We start from the raw sequence: 21,204 nt of genomic DNA on the forward strand, positions 1-21,204 counted from the left end.
CCGTGGGGAGATATCCTATACAAGAATCTTCAACCCAGGTCCAGAGATGAAGCCATTGAACAAGGCTTCTATCCCTGCATGGTCCGTGGGCCACAGCCTGTTGATGCACACCCATCGTCACTACTATGGTGTCGTGATGACATTCTGTTCAAGCGCAACTTCCAGTTTGCCCAGAACTCAGTGAAGCAAAACAAGAAGACATTGGGACTAGACTTCAACCCTGGTCCCTCAGCTCCAAGGGCTGATGGCACACGAGATGCAGAACCCAATGTCGTCGGTCCTTTCTACAACCTTGAAGGCCTCATCACCCATATCTTGGTTCAAGGGACTGTAGTGAATGAGCCTGCAGCTGGCGCTGAATCAGATGAAGCGCCTGCAGCACCGAAGCCAAAGAAGTTTAAGAAGCCTAAAGCTTCAAAGCCTGCCCCTTCACCAAAAATCTCACGGGCGAAGCCACTGGCAACTGCACCTCCTGAAGACAGTGTGCAGTCCGAAGATTTATCACGCATCTCCAAGCCCCAGAAGGTCAAGATGCCTCTGCCACACACCGGCCAAGAGCTAACATGCTGCTGCCATTCTGCGCAATGATGCCATTGATCTGTCAAGTGATGAAGATCTTGCAGATGACGCTCTTGAGCAACTCATCAAGAGCAAAGAAGAAGCAGAAATCTTCAATGATCTGCCTCTCTTTGATGTAACAATCATCCACAACTTCATTGATGAGTGGTTTGACATGCCAAACATTAGCTTCGAAATCTCCAACTACCCATTGGCCTCAGTGTTGCCTTCCATGGCGCCATTGCTTCAGAGTTAGCCATCGCCTAGCGCATTGTTGAACTGAAGCAGAAGATTGACTTTGAGAAATCTCAGTTCAAGAAGCATATGGCCAAGCTCAGCGTGCAAGACGTGAAGAACTTCAAGATTATGCTGCACGAGCTCAAGGAAGCCTTTCTAAAGAAACGTGCAGAAGCTCAGGGTTCTCGTGAGCGCATGAAGGTCCTGGCTGATAGGTGTGTGCAAGCCTACGATGAGGCTGAGAAGCACAAGGCCCTTGGGCGTCCTGGCATCGACCCCAGGATGGCTGCCAAGAAGTAGAAGAAGCCCGCTATGGCTAAACCTGAAGCACCAAGGCAGGAGGCAGATCCCCTTGTCTTCCCAACTAGCATGACTGGCCCGAAGCCAAAGGTCAGGTCAACTGCTTCAGAACTGAAGAAGACCAGGACTGCTGAGGCTGAAGCAAGGAAGAGAAAACATCCTGAAGCCTCTGCTACTGCCCCTGCCAAGAAGAAAAGAATGACCAAGAAGGAACGGGCTGCTCCCACAGAGCCCTTGATTGTTGAACCCATTTACATGGTTCACCCCGACGCCGATCCACAAGAACGTCAACTGACTGTCCATGAGCCTGCTTTCACAGAGGCTCATGAAGCTGAAGACTTTCCAGCAGCTGATCCCATCGCTGCGGAAGACATTGGTCATCATGACCATGTTGAAGATGATGCAGCCCTTCCTCAGCTAGAACACCAACATGTATCATCGCCTGTGCTAACGCACAACGAACTCATCAGCATTGGTCGTCCACTAATGCCAATTGCACAGGATGCTTCATGGGCGGATCGCCCACAAGAGAATGAAGACCTTGAGGCCCAGCCAACAGCAACTCCACAGGCGTCACCCGCATTGCGCAGGCTTTGCAAAGGTCCAAGGCCTCAAGTCTCTGCTGAAGACAATCCGGCTGCATCAGCCGTGGAAGAATAAGTCCCACAAGTTGCCACTCCCCTGTCCCACCAAGAAGCTGTTCTTGAGGAGAACGTGATCGTGACCGATCTTCCTGCTCATCAAGTGGAGGTTGAACATCTTGAGGCTGCCACCACCAACACCACTGAAGCCACTGACGCTGTCATGGCTGAAGCTAATGTGGAGCCCTCACCAACAAAAGCACCAGAAGTCAGCGAAGCCACTGATCCTGCCACTTCTGTTCCTGAGTCTGCTGCCGGTCCCCAGTTCGACTATCATGTTGAGCACAAGCCTCAGGTACAGAAGCCAATCCCAAGATTGCCAAGGTTCCTAGGTCCTGCATCAGCACCTGGCTCCTTCAATATCAATGGCTTCAGAGCAGACAACACATTCTTCAACAGCTCCAGGAACCCTTACTCCAGGGAAAGAATATCATCTGCTCGGTTCTGGAGTTATCCGCAGCGAAGCTATTACTCATGCGTTCTTTACAACCAAGGTCGCATCTTCCCACACAAGCGCCTTGACATTGAAGCAATAGCTGGTCTGCCCTGTCTGGAAGAAGCTCTGGATTGCTTCAAAGAGGTTGGACTGCTGCCGTTCGTCACTGACCAAGAGCATTGGAATGAAGAGTTGCTGCTCCAATTCTATGCCACACTTCACATCCGCGGGTATAGCAGAGATCCGAAGACTTGGGTCCTGGAGTGGATGACAGGAAACGTTCATCACGAAGCCAAAGCCTTTGACATCATTGAGCTCACTGGTTTGCCCACTCCTGGCGATCTCTATGAGCATGGCTGTCAGCTTCATAGTGAAGCTATTGAGAGCATCTTTCAGAAGACTGAACCTAATATGAGTCAGATGCTCAGTATGATGAAGCCATTGCCCCAAGATGCTGCTTATCCCACGGAGTTCTTCGTTGAAGACCTTGAGTATCTGCCAAGGACCATTTATCACATCATAAGGCGAACTCTCTGGCCAATCAAAGGACATTCTCCCCATGCCAAGCTGGAAGGTGCAATGAAGACTTTGGTCTTCTATATTCTTCATGGAAAATGCTTCAATACATAGGATTTCTTCATTCGCCAACTTGCTGCATCTGGCTCTGATCTGTTTGGTTTGAAGTTCTACGCCCCTTGGGTGATGCGGCTGATCAAACTTCACTCCGCTATCTCATATCAGCCCTCGGCCCGCAATCATCGGATCTTTTTGCCTGATGTGGATATGTCTATTGAAGCCATCTATCCTGAGCCTGCCAAGGAACCTCTAAGTCTTCAGAATGCAGAGCATCAAAGTTTTCTCAGAATGTTGAAGGCGTTGAAGCCGTAACTCGTGTGTATCCTTTGGCTGGCACTACATGTGCACCGCATCCTACTCTCACTGAAGCCACTGACAGTACAACTGCTCCACGACCCAAGAAGCGCACTCGTGTTCTCAACGACCGAGAGATTCTTGTGGCTCTTCATCAGAAACAGGATAGGCATCATGACTGGCTGAAGCGTCAGATGCAAAGCCTCTTAGTGGATGTTAATCGCATTCGCAATCTTGCCACCAAGAATGCTTTTGTTGCCCACGAAACCTCTCGCCGCACATGGAAAGGGCTAACGCTGATGTGTTCTGAAGATGATCTTCAAGAGGATGGCTTCACTGAGCGATTCAAGTTTGACTCCACACCTCCTCGAAGGGCAGTGCTGCGACGAACTCCATCCCTTGAAGACTCTGAGTTCTCTTCCTCTGCTGCAACTGTGAATGCCAGAGTGATCGAGGATGAAGACGATGCTACTTCACCGCCACCTCCTTCAGCATGCTTCGACTCTGCTCCAAGCTCTTCAGCACCGCCAAACACCACCAATGACCCTGCTGCTTCACCTACTCCTCATGGGAACGAGTAGATGCTCTATGTCTTCAAACCTTTTTGGTCCTTACTGACAAAAGGGGGAGAAGCATATGAGGTTGATAGTCTTCAAGCGGGTCCATATGGGCGGGTGCTTTATATTTTGCTTCGTGCTTACAACTCTCGTTTTGCTACATTTGGTTCTTTGAGTTGTAACACTTAAACTCGATGGTCGTCTGCTACTTATCTGCCACCTTGTGTTGCGATGATAAATTCCGCATGTGCGACGATAAATTCCGCACTTAGATCATTCTGCAGACGTCCATTTTCCATTATGCATGTCATTATCTTCATATACTTTCACATGCATAGTGGATTGTCATCATAAGTTGAAGTGGATCTCCACAAGTACAACCTGCCATGTGCATTTGCATTCCAAAAGCAAATTACTTATATGCACATCTTCAGGGGGAGCCCTTGCAACTTATGAAGACAATTCCTTATCCTTTACAATTTCACAGATTATATTCCCCGTTGAAAGCTTCAACTAGTTTGTCATCAATCACCAAAAAGGGGGAGATTGTAAGTGCATCTAGTGCCACCCCCAGTTGGTTTTGGAGTATTGACGACAAACCTAGTTGAGGGACTAATGTGTTTGTGAGAATTGTAGGATAACACAGGTAGAAGTCCCTCATTGATTCGGTTTTCCTACCAGAGATGACCCCTAAAAATGTATGAAGACATTGAAGTCAAAGGTGGTATATGAAGATATTCACATTGAAGACTATGACAAGAGAAGACACCACATGAAGCCTATGGAGCCCGAAGACTTAGATCTTTCGTAGTTCTCTTTCTTCTGTGCTGAGTCATAGGAACCACCGTACTGTTAAGTGGGGTCCAAGAGAACCAGTCAGAATGACTGAAGTGATGCTTAAACAAAACCTATGTCTTCGAGTGAAGACTTTGAGAGCGATTCTTGTCTAGAGTCGGGCAAGTCAGCTTTGCTTGAAGCCCAAGTAAAGTTGTCGTGTGAGTTTGAAATCTGACCGTTGGAACACGTGTCAGTTCCTTAGTGACCCAGGGTCATTTCGGACAAATCAGGTCGGGTTGCCAAGTGGCTATAAATAGCCCACCCCCTACAACCATAAATGGTTGGCTGCTCAGATTCAGAGTACGGCTTTTGTCGTTTGAGAACAACCCACCTCGAAGCCTTTGAGAGAGAATTCCTTGCGAGGATAAAGCTCTAACCACCCAGATCGAAAGAGAATTAGGCATCACTTAAGTCTTCTTGTCTGTGTGATCTGAAGACTTATTACACTTGAGGACTGTGCATCCTCCAGCCGGTTAGGTGTCGCGTTCTAAGCATCCAAGAGACATTGTGGATTGCCGGTGAACGAAGTCTGTGAAGGTTTGGGAGTCTACCTTGAAGACTTACTAGAGTGATTGGGCGAGGTCTGTGTGACCTTAGCTCAAGGGGAATACGGTGAGGACTGGGTGTCCTGAGCTGCGTGTTCAGGACTGGGTGTCCGGGACTGTGTGTCTTAAGGTTTAAATACCTAGCCGCCCTAACCAGACGTACAGTTGTCACAGCAACTGGAACTGGTCCAACAAATCATTGTCTTCAGCGAGTCACTGGTTTCATCTTCCCTTCCCTTTCCTTACTATTACTCCTTGTGAAGTCATTGTATGTTCGCACTATCTTTTGTCTTCACTGAGTGACTACGTGTTCTGTGTGGCTTCACAATATCTTCCTACCTGATCCTTACTACATTGCTGCTATTATTCATTGTGCTTTCACTCTATTGAATACTTGACTATGGCTTGCCTAGTGTAGTCTACCTTCCGATGCAGGGTAATAGGTTTATTTCTATCGTTTGTCTTCATAACTTCCACATTTTGAAGACTTTCACAAAAATCGCCTATTCACCCCCCTCTAGTCGATAAAACGCACTTTCAACACCTTCGGCTTTCGCCTCTTGGATTTTACTCCGAATGCGGTGGCGTGCATGGCTTTCTTCGCGCATCTTTGCGAAGGCTTTGCCGGGGTGCAGCCCAACACGGCGCTCTTCCGCCATTACTTCTTCCCTCGGATCCAGCCAGGAGGTGCCGTCTCTGGTTGCGTCACCTGGATCCCAAGATCCAAGGGGGCGTACCCGGACGGAGCCGTGAAGGAGAGGTGGGAGGAATGGCGTGGCCGGTGGTGCTGGATTGAAGATGAAGACCCACCGGAATTCTGCAAGGTCCGCCGAGTGCCGCCGGTCCATGGCAGCGATTGGAGTGATGTCGATGTTGCCGACGGGAGGCTCACTATCGCCACCACTAGGATTCTCCGGCTCACCCGGGCCGGACTCACCCTTAATATGATTGGGGCGGACTTCATTCGCCGTCGGATCGCCCCGTTGCACAACAATGGCAGGCCAGCTTGGCTCTTTACGCATCCGGCTGATATTATGCGACTTCGCCCCGACCTCGATCACAACTTCACAGTGCTGGCGCATGCCCACTTCTGCCAGCGGCTTTTCCAGCTTGATGTGGGTCGCGATGGCGAGGTCGAACGGACCGGCAAGGCCGCGAGGGCTGCCGCAAAGGTTGGCAAGGCCCTCAAGGGGCCGTTTTTCAAGCTGCCAGCGGGGGTGGTCCCGTTGTGCAACAACTCACGTCGGTCCGAGATCATTGCTATGATGCCGGACTGTAACACGCACGACCCTTTCCCGAGCTAGAAGGAGCCGAAGGATGCGGATGTGCAGCAATTCTTTGACACCCTGATCGAGGTGTATGTCAATGCTGACGCCGAGCGGTGGCTTGTCATGGACACCACCCAAGCAGAGCTGGACTACATCGCCACTAGGGCGAGGGAGGCACAACTTGCCATGGAGGCCAGCAGCGCCGGGGGTGTGGAGGACAGGGCCGCAATGACTGCGGGGGAAGAGGAGCTCACCCAGTGGGCAGCGGCCTCCGGGGAGGTCAGCAACACCGACACTGGAGCTCCGCTCGTTGAAGACGCGGCCGATGAGTCGCCGGAGGAGGAGGACGTGGCGGCGGGCTCGACGCCAACCAGGGGAAGAGGGCGAATCCCGCGGCGGGCTGGCTCCGGCGAGCCGGTCCGGCCCGGCAGTTCTACATGGCCTCAATTGACCCTGGAGGGGTCTGGGCGTCACATGAGGGGCACGACAGCCAAGAGGCTGACGAAGGCCGCTAAGAAGAAGAAGACATCAGCCCCTTCCTCATCTGGGCGCGCACAAACCCCGCCGTCTTCGCCTCCTCCGGCAGATGTTGACTTGCATGTTGACGCGGAGGTCACTTTTGATCTCGGGCCTCTCAGCCCGAAGAGGAAAAGGAAAGTGGTGGAAGAAGAGGAGGTGGATGACGAGTAAGTACTCCGTTCCTTACTGCCATTTCCATTCCTCTGAATTAAGTCACTCATCTTGATCCGTTTTTGCTTTCGTAGGGATGCAGAGACGTTGGCCCAGAGGGTGAAGAGGGCGAAGGCCTTGGTGAGCAGTCAGTCCCCAGTTGGGGCTTCAAAGACATCACTGGTGGTGTTGAGCAGCCTGGACAGCAGCCCCCGGCACAGTCCCCAGCGTAAGTTCGTCACCCTCCTCTTATTCGACATGTGGTAGGCGTTCGATGCTATGGTGTTGACCTTGTCGGGTTTGCAGGAGGGGAGTGGCAGCAGGAGGAGCCGCAGAGGGCTACCCCCAACACACCACCCCCATCGACTACGCCGCCACGAGGGGCGTCCCCGGCAAGGGCATCAAGCACGGAGCCCACACCCATGGAGGAAGAGGGGAACTTGGGCGCTGGTGACTCTGCCACGGCGCCAGATGCTGGCGGGGAGGGGACTTCTGCTTCACAGCCTGGCACTGGTGAGTCGCATGTCCTCCGTCTCTGTTTTTCCCTTATTCTTTTTCTTGGCTTCAATGCTCCCATTACTACCCAGGCCCTCCTTCAATAGGTATGGAGGACGTGGATACTGTTGTTGGGAACATTACTGAGGAGGCCGCCAGGGATGCTGACGAGGTCGCCACTGATGAGGCCGCCAAGGATGCTGCCGAGGACATCGCTGCGGGGGCTGCCAAGGTGACCGGCGAGGCTTCTGCCGAGGGCGCCAACGGTGGGCCTGCCGGGGATGCCGGCAAGGCCACTGCCGAGGAAGAAGTGGCTGATGATCAGCCTCCCTCCTCAACCTCGGGCCCCGGCAGATATCTGAAGGTGGGCGACGATCTTTTCGTCCATCTCCCAGGGGCGTCAAGTTCCCGGGCGCCCGCCGAAGGGGAAGTCTTTGACGGCGAGGTGCTTGCCACCACCGGGCTCGAGGTTATCGGTGAGCCGGGCATTGGCGGTGATGGTTCTCCAGAAGAGCAGCTTTTCCGCGCTATGGGGGCCAACTTGCAAAAACTCCAGGCGCTTTACCGTGTCCGTCTGGACAAGGTTAAGTCCAGGACGGCAACGGTGGACCAGGCGGAGGTGGATTTCAAGGCGCATGTTGCTGAGACGCAGACCTGGTTCCACCAGACTCACGAGGAGCAGAGGGCCTTTCAGGAGGAATTGGCCAAGCGCAATGTTGAGATCACCATGAAGATGGCTGACATCGAGAAGGCCCAGGAAGAGGCGGCGAACTTGGCTGCCGCGGCCGAGGCCGTCCGGAGCCAGCATCAAGCCGCACTGGATTCCCAGGAAGAGGACCTCACCGTGCGTGAGGCGAAGCTTGCCGCAGTGCTCCATGGCAAGGATGAGGAGCTCAAGGCCCTTGTCGCGCGGCGGACTCGCGAGCTGGAGCAGAGGCACAAGGAGGCACTCGATGCCCAGGCTCTGGCCCATGCCGGCAAAGTAAGGGAGTTGGAGGTGGCGCAGGACGAGCTGAAGGAGCAGGCCCTCAAGCTGTCCAACGAGAAGAGCACGCTCAACAGCGCCTTGGTGGAGGCGCAAGGAGCGGTCAGCAGCAGGGCTGGGGAGCTCTCCGAAGCGCAAAACTCCGTCAGAGATCTCAAGCTAAAGCTGGAGGATCTCGAGAAGATGTTGTCGGAGAGCAGGGCTCGGGAGGAGACCTTGACCAGGAGTCTGGAGGAGGAGAAGCAGCTACGGGCGAACGAGGCCGCCTCCCACCAGGATTATGTGGCGGGCGAGAACAGATGGATCAGCCATCTAGAGGACGTTGCCGGCAGGGTCACCTCGCAGTTGGCCACCATGGGGATGCCAAACGTGAGGTACGCCCCTGAGCGCAACGGCACCGTTAACACCAAGCCGACTCTGTTCTTCGAGGGCGTCCTTGGAGCCTTGGCTTATCTTCACTCCAGCAGAGTGGCCACGTTGGCCGGGGAAGCCCGGCAACTTTGCCGTGGGGTCATGACCAAGGTCCTCACCAAGATGGCATACTGGAATCCCGACCTCGACTTCGGTGCCGCGATGGATAGCTTGCCGGAGGGTACTGACCTCACGGTGCTCAAGGAGTGCATCAAGCCCGTCATTAGCAGCATCGACGAAATCAAGAGGGTGGAGGCTAGCGCCGGGATTAGGCATCCCGTTCTTCACCGCCGCTGCAGGTTCACGACCAAGACAAATTTCATCTTTAGTTAGAACCGCAGCAATGATGTGATGTAATATAACTTTCCAGTACTTTTAATTTCATGCATGTTATTTCCCTGTTCAATTCCTCTTTGTATGCGCGCCCTACGTCGATTGGGTAGGCTCGCCGGCGCAGAAGCCCCTAGCGGCGTTTTGGGGACGGATCCCCATGGGCGTGCCGGGTACGCGTGCTGCCGGACAAGCCACCTTTCCATTCTGAACGCGGCCGGTTGAACTGTCGATCTTGACTCGAGTCAGAATCGAGAGCGTTGTTGATCGCGGAAGGCTACTCTGCCATTCTCGACGCAGCCGCTTGAGCTGTTGAGCAGACTCGAAATAGGGCAAGAGCGTTGCCGATCGTGGGAGAGCCCCCTGGCGTGCAGGTTTCTCATACAAAGGCGTGACATCTCCGGGGGGGGGGGGAATAACCTCATATAAGAAGGATAGAACAAATAAGGGTTCAGTGCAACTTAGCTTCTGTTTGTAGTCGCTTCGAGCGCTAATCTTCCAGCCTCCTTCCCTCTCCAAGAGCCACGAAGACGAAGGAGTGCTGGGCTGATTGCTAGAGCCGATTCTCACAACTGCGCCCCCCTACCTGGCGCGCCAGAGATGTCGGTGTGGAACGATGCCTATGGGATCACAAGAATCCCTACTATGGTTGGCGAGGCGTGAGGTCGTTAGAAGAGCGGATCTAACAGGTAGCACACAGTTCGTTTATCCAGGTTCGGGCCGCGAGGATGCGTAAAACCCTACTCATGCTTTGGTGGATTGTATATCTGTGTTCTTGAGCTAGCTATGGGGCGTGAGGAGCTCCAAAAAGCCAAATCCCTCTCCTGGTCGCCTCGGGCCTCCTTTTATAGAAAAAGGGGTTGCCACAGTGGCACACAGGAGGTGGAAAGGGTACAGTGATGCGAGGTTATCCCTCACATTACATGACAAGGCGCATTTAATGTGTCTTGCTTAGGTGTCCTTGCTTTATCGGGGAAGGGGGAGAGACCTATCTCGTCCGCCGCCGCTCCTTCTTGTGTCGACACGCGCCCTGGCCAGCGATGCCTGAGATGCCATGTAGGTAGGCAGGCAGCTGAGGTGGCGCAGTGGTGGGTCTTCACGAAGATCTGCATGCCGCCACGCGGGTGCCTGCCCAGCTGGTTGGGTCGGCAGCTGCATGCGAACGGCGGTGGAGGTTTAGTCGGTGTGGGCCTGATGGTGGCCCTGCGGGTGTCCTCGGTAAGGGCCTTGCCAGGGCCCCGGCAAGGGTCTTGCCGGGGCGCCTGTTGTCATCCCCGGCAAGGCACTTGCCGGGGGCCTTGTGGTCTTCCTCAGCTGGGATCCCGCCAAGGGTTGTCGTTTCCTTAGTGCGTATCTGATCTTGAATGTCTTCACGAAGATCTGCATGCCGTCACGGGGATGTCTCCCGAATCCTTGCCCTTTGGGGGCAGTGGACTCAAGGGTGATTTGCTCCGTAGGCGCGGGACGAGTCGCCGCGGCAAGGGTCTTGCCGGGGCCGCTAGAGCTGTCTCCCGGCAAGGATCTTGTCGGGGGAGTCTTCGTCCCCTTTGCTCTTCGTGGTCTTGGCCTTGGCGTCATAGTTCTCTCGAGCTTCGGTCTTACCCTGGTTCACCTCCCTTGCCCTGCTTGGTGTGGTGGTGCCCGTGGCTCAGACTGCCCGTGCACAGTTATAGGGGTACAAAAAGTGTACCCCTCTTTTTGTACACCGACAAAGGTGTTGAACTGGGTTTTGTCTTTGTCATTCCTGTACTGAATACATGTTGGGAGGATACGTACATGACACCTAACGGCAACCACTGCCTCTGATACTAACTTGGATGACTCTGTAGCATCACGTGGCCTTTTTAAACCTGCCTCAAAATGGATCTCCATTCTTCCTCCTCTAGATTGAGTTAACCTATTGAGCATTATCCCTGATGTTTGTTTCCTCTTGCGCCTAGGTGCTAGTCCAATAATGAACATAGGAAGTGTTAGTGTACATCAAACTATGAGACTACATATAAAGAAGCATGCAACTGCAACTTGACTCTAGCAACTACCTTCTTGCTGTTGAAGCTCACAAAGTTCATTTGATCTTGCCAACTCATCTTGTGTCAAGAGTGCTTCGGAAGTAGTCTCAGGTGGCAAGGGAGCTTGGGAATGTGCTGCCAGCTGAGTTCAACGAGTAAATCGTGCAGCTGGTGGTACTGTGGAAGGTGTTGCAACAACTAGGGATGTCTTTGCTTGTTTAGTGGTAGCTATTTGTTTCTGTTTGGCTTGTTCTACAGCTCATGTAGCACGGGATACCCTGTCAGTACAATTTTCCGCTGAACTTTGACCTTCTATTGCACCATCAGTACCAGCAGAATCCGCAGGGTTCTTCCGCTTCCCTCTCCCTATCGTTCTGTGTTGCTTCCTCTTTCTCTGTGCCATGTTAAGTCAAGACGACAAGAAAAACGAATAACAATTTAGTTCTTCAGAACAAATTGATGCGTGATACAAACGAACTGAACTTTGATGTTAGACAACCACATGATAGGAGGATGTAATATGTATGAAAAATAGGACGACATGAGATAACCAGAACTATGATGTGTAAACTAAGCAGAAGACATTTCACTAAATTAGAAGCAATGCAATGGAAGGTAGATACCATATGAAAGATGCTACAAATATCGCTCTGCCAAGTTAATAGTGTCTCATCATAAATGCCGTTTAAACAAATGTGGAGTAGTACAAGAAATAAATCATATGCAAGATGCAAACAACATCACACTACCAAGTTAAAGGTCTCTCGTCATTAGTGCCACTGCATATTCACAGCATTGCATACTCACAGCTTATGATGTGTAAACTAAGGAGAAGGCATTTCAACAAATGAGAAGCAATGAAAGCTAAACACCATATGAAAGATGCAACAAATATCACTCTACCAAGTTAAAATTGTCTCGTCATAAGTGCCATTTCAACAAATTAGAAGTAGTACAAGCTAGAAAAGAATGCGAGATGTAACCTATATCACACTCCCAAGTCAAACGTGTCTGATGATAAGTGATTGTTGCAGGTTACACAATAGTAGTACTTTGATGAGAGAACATGGTGTGATAGACAGATATTGTATGTTCTAGAAACAGGAACACGTGTCTTAGTCACAAGTATAATGTGTAAAGTAAGCAGATGAAATTCAACAAAATTAGAAGCAATGCAAGCTAGACATCATACATAACATGAAACCACATATAATAGTGCCAAGTTAGAGGGAGCACCTGTGATGGTGCACTAGGGGAGACGTGCTCATCACCAACACAGCTACATTGAGAGTCTATGCATGTGTTGTCTTGGAAATCATCTTGGGGGGGTGAAGGAGTAAAATCTGTAGAGGCCCTCTGCTTGGAAGGACCACCTTCATCCGCTACCTTGCTAACTTCCTTCCGCTTTATTGATTTTGAATTGTCAAGTAAAACCGACAAGAAAAAGCAATAAAATTCACTCTTCAGAACTCATTCGTGCATGATAGTGACAATCACTACTTTGATGTAAGGAAAACACATGATTCCAGGATGGAATAATGCGAAAAATAGGACGGCATGGCATATTCACAACTGTTTGTGTAAACTAAGCAGAAACCATTTCAACAAATAAGAAGCAATGCAAGATAGACACCACATGAAAGATGCAACCAATATGACTCTGCCATGTTAAAAGTGTCCCATCATAAATGGCATTTCAACAAATTAGAAGCAGCGCATGCTATAAATCATATGAAAGATGCAACTAATATCACACTGCATATACTAAAGGTGTCTCATCATATTGATTTATGCGGGATACAAGAAAACAATAGTTTTATGTAAGGGCATGCTTAATAGACAGATGTACTATGTACTAAAAACAGGAAGGCATGTCACATTAACAGGTATAATGTATAAACTAAGCAGAATAGCACATGCAATTTAACCAGATTGGAAGAATTACAATCTAGACACCATATGCAACATGCAACCACATATCACGCTGCCAAGTTAGAGCAAGCACCTGCGATGCTAGTGTAGGGGAAATGTGGTAATCAACTATAGAGCTACGTTCACTATCTTCATCTAGCCCTGCTGTTTCTTGAGAATCATGTGGGGAGGCTGACACTACATTCTATAAATGAGGATCTTTTATCAAAGTAGTCCACTGGCCTGATTGCCTCATATAAGTGATTGATGAGGGATACACAAGAACATTAGTTTGATGTAAGAACATGGTTAATAGACAGATGTACTAGTATGTACCAAAAACAGGAAGGCATGTCATATTCAAAGGTATAGTGTGTAAGCTACGCAGACGCAATTTAACCAAATTGGAAGCAATACAAGCTAGACGCCCGGCTGGAGTGGTGAGCATGATCAACTAGAACTTGAGAGCCTGGTGGGAGGCGGGCTGCTTCGCCACCATCGTGGCTTTTTAGTTGGCTTCCAGGTGATGCATGTCTGTGTTGGGCTTGTCACTGGCTCGGCCAGTGCCCTGACTAGCTATTTGTCTTCTGGTGCTCCCGGGATGGTGGTTCATGTAAAAAAATATCTTTCCTAATCTTGATAAAGACCGACTTCGGCCTTTCGAATACAAGATAGACACCATATGCAACATGCAACCACATATGACACCGTTAAGTTAAAGCAAGCACCTGGGATGGTAGTTCACGACGAGCGAGATCATCAACTCCAGAGCTACGTTCACCATCTCCATCTGTTAAACATCCAACCTTTAAAGTGAAAACACGTGTCTTGCCTGCCCGCAAAGCAAGCAGGAGGGCCTTCTCTCTTTTCTTTTCTGCTTCTGTAAAGGTAGAGTCTGAAATACCCTTGCATAAAAACACAATAGCGACAATATGGGTGAAGTGTGTGCAGAACTAGTGCACTGTAATAGTAGCAGATAGTAGGTGGCTGAAAAATAAGTGATAGGAGACATATGATAGCTCTACAACATTGCATGGCAAACAAAATTAGATTCTACTCTGTAAGATTTTGTAATATATGAGCATAGGAAATGCAGGTACTCCTCCAGCACACCACCACATGTGGTCCTATCAAGATAACAATCGACTAAAAATAAATACGTCAGTCGATTTTTATGAACCGTCCGATCTATAAGGAATGAGCAGATGGCCTTCGTTTACCTCCCGCTAGTCACTGTTGACGATCTTTCTCGAACAACCAGTGACCACCGGCCCAGACCCCTGCCTCCGCCGCCCCGCCCTCCCCTCGACCTCACACCACCGCCGTGCTTGGCAATGCCCCCAGGCCATCCCTTTAATCTCGGCCGAGCTCCAGATCGGGCGCCAGCATCTCTAGGCCCCACACGCCCCTAAGATAAACACCGAGGCGCTGCTTCCCCGGCGTAATAGGCAAACTAGCGCCTGTTACGCAGGGGAATGATTCTGTTAATTGGGAATCAACTGACCAGGAATTGAAATCCAGGGGGCGATGGACCTCTAGCAAAGGTGAAATAGTATATGAGGAGAAACCTTATGCATCACGAGTTACTAGGAACATCTAGTATCAAGAAGAAGCGGTCAACTAGTGTCTTCTGTGGGATGAATACCGTGCAAGCAGACACGTAAGATTTGCACGAATAAGGGAAGATGAGTACCATTTTCGGTTGCCGGTGTGGTCTCCTCCACATGTCGCGGCGATCTTCTTCTTTTTGCTAGGGGAACCGATGTTTCGGAGGATGGTGCGGGCTTGGACGAACCCATGGCCAAATTGTTGACTGTGTTGCCATGTCCGTATGTCGGCGGAGGGGAAGCAGATCCGAGGCGACAAAGGATGGCGTAGCAGGAACAGCTCCGGTGCGGTGGACGGTGGCGAAGTTGGAGCGGCAGCAGTGAGGCACAGGACGGCGTGGTTGAACTGGCTCGGGTATGGACGGCTCGGCCTCGGCTCCAACTACTAGCCGTGGAGGGCGTTGCGACTGAGGTTGCGGTGGACGATGACGTCGGGGTATCGGCTCCGGCGTCATGGTGGAGGACGGCGGTTGATGGGTGGGATGGGGTGGCGTATGGAGGACGCTGGGGTTTCGCGGCTGGTGGAGAGTTAGTTTTGGCGCCCACGGAGTACGAATGGGGAATCGCATGGGGGGCGGGGGGAGCTAAGGGAGATCCATGTTTCGGTCCAGGACGTGCTTGTTTTCTGCTTTTTTGAACAGATGGGACGCGCTTGTTTAAAATTCGGGGAAAGTACAAACTTCACCCCCCTCTTAAATTTCGGACCTACTGCGGGTTGGGGGTAGGATGATAATCCCAGGTGTCCCAAATAGTGGGCGGGAGCGATTTCGGCCGCGTGCATGTGTGCTTAGGCCACCATTGTGTATGAATGTTTTTCGGAGGCGGTTGCGTGGCGTCTACATGAAGCTACAAACCTACCCCGGTTTAGACCTTTGGACATCACGCCGGTAGGTTTCACGGGTCGGAGTTAGAAAAGTAATTTCCTTCTACTACCAAACATTGGTCTCACACGGTTTCGGGTGAGTAGAGGCTCTTTTGGCGCTTCGTTCGAAATTTTGAAATAGAAGCATTCACATTTAGAGTACTCTTGAACTTTGAGGATTGACCTAAATAGACAAAGTTAAATTTGACCTTGTATGTTTGAAAACCTCATTAAATTATCCGCTTTTTTGAAATTTTGACACTTGAAAATCCTATAACTATGATTATTTTGGAATGGAGGAGCTAAATTCGAATCTATTTTGTACACGACTATATATGCTATTATGTACAAAATCAGAGCAAAGATTAGTGCCCCCATAATTTAGGTATGATTTACAAATGCCATGATATCGAATTCAAATAATTGAATGGACTTCATGTTGAATTCGATTTTTTAAACCACCTTAAGTTAAATTCAAATGTATGCTAGTTCATAGCTAGCTATTTATAATGTTCATTGTCTAACTTTCGTATGTATAATGTGCTTTACACACACAATATGTACTATACTCATGTTTATATTCGATTGCTAAAGCGATGCATTGTCAGGAGTTCAAAATACTAACTATGTGGATCAATTATGTCGAATAATAACATAGACATGCTCAAATTCGAGAGAATCTAGATGTCTGGTGGATCAATGACCGTTCCTTACGCGAATTGCAAATATCATCATCCCATCCTAATATTTGGATACAATTTATATCTTTAATCAATGTGTACATCAGCCTTTTACGTGTAGTTTCACTCTCCATCGGTGGTCTCTCACACATGCTCACACTCTCTCTCCCGAGGTGTCTTTCTCGCAGACATGCTCTCGATATAACCCTCCCTCCCTCTCGTAACCATTTACGACTGTTTTCACTAACCTTTATCACAAGCACTCTTCCTGTCACAAGCATACACATGCACAATCCCCATCGACCCTTTCTATATACATAGACCTGCCTACGTGTCTCCTGTATGCACATTATCTTTAGGCCTGTCTCTCACGCATTGTCTCACACCTCTCTTTCTGATCGACGAGTATGATTCTAGCAGAGCATTCTGTAGGATGCCCATTAAAGTTAGGTTGGATGAATAGTAATATCAGAGATAAGGGGTTACCTTAGTCTGAGAACCCAGGGTTACAAATCCTAGTCGGCTTTGTCAGTGGACACAGAGTCCTTCACAGTTCTACTATCATTGTCTTGTACGACAAGTCATCCATGGGTCTCCCTAAATGCGTCACGACCGACCAATGTGGCGCAGGACGGAGCCGAACCAAGGGCCTCACCTCGACCCACCGGGCCTCATGCGGTGACACACCCTCTGCCCCCAGGTCTCATTATCTTCTCACACCCACACATACCAACACATACACCACACAAAAAAAATCTCCTCGTGCCTCTATCCCCTCCCCACTTGCATATACACACTCAAGAGAATCTCTTGCCGTGACATCATATTAGTCTCTCTCTCTCTCTAGACCTCTCTCGTTTCTCGTGCTATCTCTCCCACGCCCCCTCCCCCCGTCGGCCCCTCTATCCATGCCCCTCTCGAATACGTAATACACACACATACCTCTCTAGGCCCTGCCAAATACATCAACTACACATTCACACATGTTACATCACATACCCCATTGATCTAAAAAGCCCTCTCTTCTCGTTTATTTCGCATACAACATTCCTTTTGAATAAAGTGTGGCCAAAAAATTATTTTAGAATTTCTACATATATACAACATTACAAAGTTATATGAAGGAGTATGAACGTTAATTTGCATTGCATGGTGCCCACAATGATATTTATTCCACACTATGAATTTTTATATTTTTATACTATATATAAAGTTAGTCATAATAAATAGAAACGAAGAGCATCTCTATCCCCATCGCATACACCCCCTCTACGCCCCTTTCACGTACGCACACAAACTATCTCCAGGTCCTCTAAACGTAAGCCCCAAGCACATTCACGCATGTTTCATCTTTCTCTCGCGATATATATAGTGAAGATTATTGTATTTGGAGCGAAAGCACGATACATACATTGGACTTCAGAATCCACTCATTACTGTCACCATTTACGTTTTTTGGTTATTATACAGTCACAGGCTCACCATACAGCTCTGTATTTGCTCAAGACACGACTAGTTGACCAGTTAAATGCTCCACGTGGCACCTCTAGTGTTGCATCACATTATATCACTACCATTGGGCCCACCTGTCGGCTTGTATCTACTCTTCTACACTCTTATAAAAAACAGAGTTGGTGATGCTGGTGTGCCTGCCATCCTGCAATATAGGTCGTCCGATTTATATCTGATGGATAGGAAGGAAACTATGGCAATTTTGCAAAAAGGTACCCACACACCTCTCCACATTTGCAAATAAGGCCTTCCCTCGTTCATCATTTTCTATCACAAGATAAACTAGTCATACAAATGCATCTTGATGTTACGTGCAACGCACGGGCATCTTGCTAGTAAGAAAGAAAACAAACGACATAAAATATTGGATGGTGGTTCAAAGTCATGACCGCGGGTACAGCGAAAAAGGTGGCCTTGTATTGGTATGCTGAGCCGTCTATTTTAAAACACATGAGCTAGTGTGGTGATTATACACACACGCACGCATGCACACGAACTCATGCACGCAACACTCACATGAACACATGCAGCCACGCACGCATGCAACACTCACACGTACACACGCAACCACACACACATGCAACACTCACACGCACACACACATGCTTGCATTCACACACCACACGACCAACACACACTCTCATGCTCAAGTGCTCAACCTACACGTGCATGCGCACACATCAGGCCCTGACAGACACATACACAACCAGGTGATTCCCGCTCACGGGTTGGAGTCTTGTTGCGCTTGCATAAATTTGTATTTAACTGACCTTTTTCCTATGTGAACTAACATGTGGGACTCACAAGGAACATGGTCAATTTAACTAGTCAACATGGTGCCACGCAGACTATTTGGCCGGTCAACAGAGTGCAATCCGATGTTGAACGGTGATCAAGTGACCGTAGAATCACCGCAAAACGTATATAGTGACCATAATGAGCGTATTCTGAAGTTCGGTGACTGTATTACACTTTTCTCTCTATAGGCCCTCCAAAACTACATTTCTACACGTTCTCGCATGTTACATCTAACAACTATGCAATACAACACTACTACTACACTCTAACACAATAAATCATATGTGTTTTTAGTTTTACTAGATATCATATTGTTACTTAATTATTCCGTTTGCATACATTAAAATTGCCTTTGAAATGTATGGCCAATATCATCTACCACGCGGGAAAATCCCGCCCTTTCCTGTTTAATCGGGTTTGTATCGATGGATCGTGCGAAACAGCAAAACTATAGTACTATACAGTACAAGTGACACTTCACGGGGCCGCCGTGTCGTGTACTCCTCCATCGTAAGAATGGAGCGCTCGCTTTCAAAAATTTTCTAGTCCCATTCACCGACATGTGGGACATCATGCTACTGGGTCCACGTGCCATACCTAAATACAGTGCAGAGCAGCAGGGGTGAAGCACCCCAGTCATGGCGCCGGCGTACTAATGAGCAATAAGGCATCAAATCACAAAGTTGCACCTTTCCCGCAGTTAAGTTGGAGGGACAAACTAATAATGCTAAAAAATAAGTTGGAGGGACGACGAAACCATCATTTGACTCGTTGCTGAATCCGCTTATCCCTCATCTTCTTCAAGTTAACCTTGTGTTGCTATTGCCGTTGTTCTGCCTCATGTGGGCGCTACCTCTTGAGCATGTGTTGGTTTTCCCTTGAAGAGGAAAGGGTGATGCAGCAAAGTAGCATAAGTATTTCCCTCGGTTTTTGAGAACCAATGTATCAATCCAGTAGGAGACTACACGCAAGTCCCTCGTACCTGCACAAATAATCAAGAACCTTGCAACCAACACGATAAAGGGGTTGTCAATCCCTTCACGGCCACTTGCAAAAGTGAGATCTGATAAAGATAATAAGATAAATATTTTTTGGTATTTTTGTTGTATAGATTGAAAAGTAAAGATTGCAAAATAAACGGCGATATAAATTGGCAAGTTGACGGGAAAATAATATAATGGAGAATAGACCCAGGGGCCATAGGTTTCACTAGTGGCTTCTCTCAAGATAGCATAATCTACGGTGGGTGAACAAATTACTGTCGAGCAATTGATAGAAAAGCGAACCGTTATGAGAATATCTAGGCATGATCATGTAAATAGGCATCATGTCCGTGACAAGTAGACCGAAACGATTCTGCATCTACTACTATTACTCCACACATCGACCGCTATCCAGCATGCATCTAGAGTATTAAGTTCATAAGAACAGAGTAACGCATTAGGCAAGATGACATGATGTAGAGGGATAAACTCAAGCAATATGATATAAACCCCATCTTTCTATCCTCGATGGCAACAATACAATACGTCCTTTGCTTCCCCTGCTGTCACTGACAAAGGACGCCGCAAGATTGCACCCAAAGCTAAACACTTCTCCCATTGCAAGAAAGATCTATCTAGTAGGCCAAACCAAACTGATAATTCAAAGAGACTTGCCAAGATATTTAAATCATGCACATAAGAATTCTGAGAAGAATCAAATATTGTTCATAGATAATCTTGATCATAAACCCACAATTCATCGGATCTCAACAAACACACCGCAAAAAGAATTACTTCGAATAGATCTCCAAGAGAATCGAAGAGAACTTCGTATTGAGATCCAAAGAGAGAGAAGAAGCCATCTAGCTAATAACTATGTACCCGAAGGTCTGTGGTAAACTACTCACACATCATCGGAGAGGCTATGGTGTTTTAGAAGCCCTCTATGATCGATTCCCCTTCTGTCAGAGCACTGGAAAAGGCCCCAAGATGGGATCTCATGGGTACAGAAGGTTGCGGGGGTGGAAATAGGGTTTCGTGGTGCTCCTGGATGTTTTCAGGGTATATGAGTATATATAGGCGAAAGAAGTAGGTCGGTGGAGCTGCGAGGGGCCCACGAGGGTGGGGGGAGCCCACCCCCCTGGGGCGCGCCCTCCTGCCTCGTGGATTCCTTGCTGCTTCCTTGACGTCCACTCCAAGTCTCCTGGATTGCGTTTGTTCCAAAAACGATCCTCGCGAGGGTTTCATTCCATTTGGATTCCGTTTGATATTCCTTTTCTGTGAAACACTGAAATAGGCAAAAAACAGCAATTTGCACCGGGCCTTTGGTTAATAGGTTAGTCCCAAAAATAATATAAAAGTGCATAATAAAGCCCATTAAACATCCAAAACAGATAATATAATAGCATGGAACAATTAGAAATTATAGATATGTTGGAGATGTATCAAGCATCCCCAAGCTTAATTCCTGCTCGTCCTCGAGTAGGTAAATGAGAAAAATAGAATTTTTGATGTGGAATGCTACCTAGCATAATTTTCAAAGTAATTCTATTTATTGTGGCATGAATGTTCAGATCCGAAAGATTCAAGATAAAATTTTAATATTGACATAAAAATAATAATACTTCAAGCATACTAACTAAGCAATTTTGTCGTCTAAAAATAACATGGCCAAAGAAAGCTTATCCTTACAAAATTATATA

Source organism: Triticum aestivum, chromosome 1A (genome assembly GCF_018294505.1).
Source record: "Triticum aestivum cultivar Chinese Spring chromosome 1A, IWGSC CS RefSeq v2.1, whole genome shotgun sequence".
NCBI classification, from domain to species: Eukaryota; Viridiplantae; Streptophyta; class Magnoliopsida; order Poales; family Poaceae; genus Triticum; species Triticum aestivum.